Source organism: Chiroxiphia lanceolata, chromosome 8, assembly GCF_009829145.1.
Source record: "Chiroxiphia lanceolata isolate bChiLan1 chromosome 8, bChiLan1.pri, whole genome shotgun sequence".
NCBI classification, from domain to species: domain Eukaryota; kingdom Metazoa; phylum Chordata; class Aves; order Passeriformes; family Pipridae; genus Chiroxiphia; species Chiroxiphia lanceolata.
The window spans coordinates 28357946-28364205 of NC_045644.1; the positions used below are offsets into that span (position 1 = coordinate 28357946).

Below are 6260 nucleotides of genomic sequence, written 5' to 3' on the forward strand. Positions count from 1 at the left end.
CATTAGCTGGCAGTGCCTTCCCGTGCCCTGCCCCAATCCCCTCTTGTAATTAACTCTCACTTGTCCAAAGCAGTATCTGACAACTGCAAGGCCTGTTCCTTGGACAACACAGGGAGGGGTACAGGAGGGTTTCTGAAACCTTCTCCAAGGCACTCTGTTACAGACTAATTTCTCTTCCACAAAGAAGGATATGCAGCCAGCAGGAGCACATTTTACACAGCTTTCTGTTTTTCCCCACTCACATTTCCTGTCACTGAGGTTCACTCTGCCTTCTTCCAAGAAATCACTCTTGTTCTCATACTACTCTCCAAGTTCTTTCATTCCCAACATAGGGGACAAGGGGATGATACAGTTCTTCATATTTCCAATACCCATTTTTCCTGCTGAACGATTCCTCACAACTTTTCTGTTCATGTTTCCTTTTTAAACCCTCTGTGGCCCTGCACAAAAACATGTGCCTCTGCCTGACCACTGCACTGCAAATTTCCAACTGAACACAGAATAGGAAAAAGAATGATTAATTTAGGAAAAGATATCTGAGCTTATTCACCGCTCCCATATCCCTGAAATTCTGACTCTGAGCACATAATGTACTAATTTGCACAACAAATCTCATTAGCAGAGTATTGATTCTCCGTGTAAGTGAAATCTCTGATGACTTCAGTCCTCCAAAGTCATCTGAGCTCTGTCCACTGGATTCCAAACAAATCTGGGACCAGGCTCTCACAGAGGAAGTATAAAGGCCTACAAATGGTTTTAGGTGGTGTTTTCTCAAATCAAGAAAAAGTTCTTAGTAATTAACACTATGAAGACAAGAGAAAAGTAAATGGCTTCCATGATCCAGGTTTATATCCTGGTACATATCTTCTGAGACTCTGATATTTCTTTAACTCATCTATGCTACATCTGCTTGCATTTTTATCAACCAAAACATAGCAAGACTGACAGTTTTCTCTTTAAGATGGTGAACTGAGGGAATACAGACAAAAGAATTGCTAGTTGCTTCCACATTGTATGCTAATAAAGTTGACTGAAGCCATCATGTAATACAGTGCCTGAGGAGGCACTGTGAAAACTTAAGTGATCTTTAATTTTTGTAAAAAGCATTGCTGCTGTTATGATGCGAATTATGCTACAATACTGCAGAGCTGAATGCACAGACAACTCATCACATACTATAATTGCATTTAAACCTACTATATTTTCCTCTGTATTTGGGGGGAGAAGTAAGCATCAGAGCAATCAGCCACATGCTGCAGGTATGCACCCTGTGAACTATTACTACACAGCTTTTTGTCTTATCAAAACCTTCCAAAACATTTCAAGTTCACACCCTTCATGCTACTCAGAGCACTTTCCCCCCTCCCCAGTGAAGAGTCACCTGTGAATTCGGTACAGAACTCGGGTTCCAGACTCAGATGGTGACTCACAGGAGAGCTCCATCAAGGCAATCACTTTCACTGCAACAACAGGTGTCACTGCAGAAATTCTGAGGCAGTAACACCCCCCCCTTCAGTAAGGATTTGTTGTGGCTCCTCCTTTCACTGTGCCTGTACGATCTGTGAATATTATCACAACCATGGAGTTTATTTTCCTACTCTAATACTTGTTTTGAATTTTGCTAACCTGACCATCACAAAACAGTAGCAATCCTGACTGAAATGCACCAGAACTCAAATGAAATGGGGTAGCAACTACAAGGCACCTGTCAGAAAAATGGCAAGAAATCAAACTATCTGGATTATAAACCTGAAACAGAATGGCCATATTTCTCACACCATTTGTGCACAGCTGAAACAACTGAGTCATAACCAGAAACCCGTGCATCTTATCACTGCCACAACATGAAGTTCTTCTCAACATATAAAATACACAACAACCTGAAGTGCTTCACTGTCGTGAACCTACAACAATGAATTTCAAAGTATACAGTGAAGACTAGTAGAATAATTGCTTTGCTTTGGGCATGGATGGGAAATGGACATCAAATACACCTAATATGCTTTGTAAACATACCCAGTGAGGTTCTGGGAAGCCAACTCACAATGAAGACTATCCTGGCAAGTTGGCAGCTTGTTCCCTAGTTGATTGCCTCGTCAGTGGTGGGCCAGCTACTTGTTTTATCAAACTAAACCTCTTGGGATTTACACACCCTGAGTACTATGTACTGCATAGATGTTGCTGGGCTGAATCCCTCACAAAATAGCTATTCCACAGATCTTCTCAATAAGAGCATTCCGAAAGCTAAAATCACGTTTTCTGTAAAATGAAGAAAAATTAGGTGACTATTTCAACTTTTTACCCAATTCCAAGGATCACCCAGTGTAGTCTCTGTACTATTGTTAAAGGACATCATACAGCCAGTTAAGTTTTATATTCATTGTCAGTTTTAAACGTTTTTAAGTACAAGTCAAACTACTTTCTGCCTGAGAGTAGCAAGCCCTCAACAGACTTCACAGCAGCTTTTAAGGGACTGCAATAAAACCAGGCAGAAAGCAATCCCATTTTCCCTTTAAAGCAACAACCATCGTGGAAGGCACAGAAGACATTCAGGGCAACTGGGAACCATCAGCACAAGTGTGGTGGGGCAACTGCAGAGGGTTCTGCAGATCTTGACCGAGAAAAAAGTGGAACCCCTGAGACAGCAGCAGTGAAAAGAAAAACCTGTTGTGAGGCACAGTCTGTGCCCACCCCCAGTCCTGCATTGGGGGAACATGAAACAAATGAAGCAAATGAAACAAGGCTCCAAGTATTCCATCTGTACCCACACAGGACTCTGATGTCACATACTTTTAAATTACTGAGTTCCTTCTGTCATTTATTTACAGATGACAGTAAGATAAGAGAAGATATCTTACAGTAAGACAAGAAACGGAAGATAAGTGAAGAAATCCCAGGAACTGAAAATATGCCCTCTTTTTACTGAGGAACCAAGAAATACCTGATGCTTTCCTAGATATCCAGAGAGAAAGGACAGATCTTCAACTTATGCTTGACATAAGCAGGGAGAGACAAACACTTGTAAAACTTTCCCTGGTCTCACTCATCCATCTGCTTTTCAGCAATTTACCAAAGAAGTTACTGTGTTAGACCTTCAGCTGCCCTTGGAAAGAGGTACTGTCCTCATCATAAAAGTTACCAGCCACAATGGTCAACAAGAAAGAAAAGGAGGGAATCTTTTCCTTTGGTCTGCTTGTTTTTAAGGGCTTTGGGGGAGGTGGGTTTGTTTCTCTTGGAAAACCTGGCTATGGCAAAATCAGTGCAAGCACTGATATCTGTTCTTTGGTCCCTTCTGTGAAGGGGATGTGCTCAGATCCTCCAATCTACATGTTTGTGCCCCACCACACCTTTAAGAGAGATTCCATTAATTTAGACACATTAAGGATCACTGTTTTCACAACCATTTTTTTGTTTTTAAATACTTAGAGACATGCTTTAGTGATGGACTTGGCAGTGATGGGTTAATGGCTGTACTCGATAATCTTAGAGGTCTTTTCCAACCCAAATGATTCTGTGATTCTATGAAGATACCCTGCACTGACTTTTTGTTGTAAAAATGTAAGTTAATAAATATGTAACAAGTAGTTTCCTACTTTTTTCATATTCCATAACCACAGAATATGTATATTGCTTCTTGAACAAATCCAGTATTAGCATAATTCACAATTCTAAACCCAAGGAAAATAAATAAATTTTTTTTTTAAATCATCTATTATCTGCCTGCCTTTCAGGACTCTGGGAAGTAGACAAAGCTATTCATTGCTTCTTCGAAATCTTTTCCCCTTTGCAGTGCAATACTCCATGGCATTTCACACCAGAGTAATGCTTATCCATTGCAAACATATGTCCATTTTGGAAGTTAGCAGGTATTGTTTACTGCCCATCTGAACAAGTACCATATTTGATCCCAAACCAAAAGTTTGTTAGCCCTGACTTGGAGTAGTTCAATAAATACAACTACTATAAAAACAAAGTTATTACTTTGGTTACATCACTTACAGTTTAAATCCTGAATTCCTAAATGCTGGTATCCAAATAAAGCCCATGTACCATTCACACACTCTGCCATAGTCAGTATGTTTGTGAAAAAAGCACACAATTTTCACTGTGAGGATCTTGCATGGCAGTGTCCAAAACACTAGGACTGGGGACCCATGCCTTGACTTCAAGAAATTCTGTGCTCTAGCTCCATAGTGTTTCACTAAACATGTATTTGCTCAATGAATTCCCAGTAACGTGCTATTTCAGGATTGCAATTTACCAACAGCTTTCTGCTCTACCTTGAACAGGGGCTCAAACAGGTAACATGCAGAGCTCCCTTTCAAACCTAAAGCACTTCACAACTGAGGGAACAAAAATAATTCAGCCACACATCCAGCCACACACATTTCTTGTCCCTGGAACAGAGCAGCCAGCAGGGCATTCTGAGGACTGAGTTGAATTGTTTCCAACCAGAACTCAAAGCCTACCAGGTTGTATGTCTCTATATAAATAAATATAAAATACACATACACACACACTCTCTCCCCAAAACGTGGTGCATAACCTAAGAAAAAGTTACAAAAGGAACTAAAGCACAAGAACAAAAGACCAACACATTGCCAGCAAGAGTTTTATGCAGAGTGCTACAAATGCCACAACATGGGGTATTTCTGGCTATGGACTGGACAAAGTCTCTGAATGTACATCGTCTCATGTTAACCTTTTATTATTCCGGCACTAGGTTCTACTACAAACCAGGCAAGCCTTGCAATTCAGGCAAGTCTTCCTTGCCTACAAAAGCAGCTTCTCTATCCCTGCAGGTAACAGGCCTGAACAATCCCTAGCGCACTAACTTGATAAAAGAACGCAAAGATAATTACCTGTAAGCAGAGAACAAAATATGTAAATTCGGAGGGAATCAATTTACACTGGAAAGAATCATCACACTGCTTTTGACACAAAGTAACAGGCGACTGCTGAAAGGAAATACCACAACTTACTGCCATTCCCTGCTGCTGAATTCACTCTTAATTTTACCAAAACAACATCAGAGGGTGGTTGATTGAAAGGTGGTAAAAAGCCATTCATGCTTTTGAACCCCGTTCAATAGATTTTGTAATCAGTTATGAAAACAGCGTTGTTAGCCGGTCCTCAACAGCACCATCCTTCACTACCAAGGTACGGGCGAGAATTAGGGCTTATTATTTCTTCAGACGGCTTTTTGTTGTACGCCGGTAAAACCCGACTGGGAAAGCAGGCGCCCGGCTCTGCTCAAGGCTCGCACAAAAGGGAGGCGAAGCACCTCGTTCCTCGTACCCTTCCCACGACGCCCGGTCCGGCCGGGGCCGCTCGGCAGCGGGCCCGGGATTACAACACCGGGAAGGGAGGGAGGGAGGGAAGCGGGGAAGGAGCGCCGGGCCGGGGAGCGCCGCGCCGGCCCTGCCCACGCAGGACCCGCCGGGCCCCGCGGCGCCCCCGGCCCGGCCCGGCCCGACCCCCGCCCGCGGCCCCGCGGCGCGGCCGCAGCGCCCCCAGCGCCGCGGCGGGGCCGGGAAGGGCCGGGGGCGCCCCCCGGGCGCGGGGGAGCCAGGCCGGGGCGGCGGCACCGCCGCGGGGACCCGCGTTCGACGGCGCGGCCCCCGCCGGGCACCGCCCGGGCAGGGCCGGGGCAGCGCCGCGCAGGGAGCGCCCCGCGCCCCCCGGCCGGCACACGGAGCGGGCGCGGCGCTGCCCGGGGCGCCCCGGCGCTCCCCGCTCGGGCGAGGCCTCCGCGGCCCGGCCCGCACTCACCGGCCGTGGGGGCTCCTCATCCTCGGCGCGGGCAGGGAAGAAGAACGGGGAGGGGGGGCCGCGCCCCGCCGCGCTCCGCGGGCCGATCCCGGGGCCCCGACGGCTGCGCTCGGACGGGGGCGAAGGCGGGTGCGCGTCGGGCGGGGGAGGGAGGGCGGGCCGGGCCGGCGGCGCGGGCTCGGCGCAGGCTCCGTGTCCCGGCGGGCGCTCCCGGCGCGTCCCCGCGGGGCGGGGCGGGAACGAGCCGGATTCCAATCACTGCCGGCCGGGCGCGCGCGGGGAGGCGGGAGCGCGCCCGTCCGTCAGCACGTGCCGGGGGCGGGAGCGCTGGAGCGGCTCCGCGGCGAGGAAAAGTTGGCCGGGAGGAACCGGCCGGGCTCGCTCTGCCTCCCCCGCAGCCCCTCCGCGGCCCGCCGCCTGAGCGGGCTTGTCTCCGAGCGCCCCGGCCCGGGCGTTATCCCGCCCCGCCGCCCAGCGGGGCTCTCCCG

At 47.8% G+C, this 6260-nt stretch overlaps 1 protein-coding gene across 1 annotated transcript in view; it reads right to left on the bottom strand.

The window, feature by feature from the left end:
* The window catches only part of BMPR1A (bone morphogenetic protein receptor type 1A), a 79839-nt gene extending 73940 nt beyond the window's left edge, over positions 1–5899 (bottom strand). The window contains exon 1 of the mRNA XM_032694701.1: positions 5773–5899. The gene's annotated coding sequence lies outside the window, so the exon portion shown is untranslated. The remainder of the gene's footprint in view (positions 1–5772) is intronic.
* Between the last annotated feature and the right edge of the window lie 361 nt (positions 5900–6260).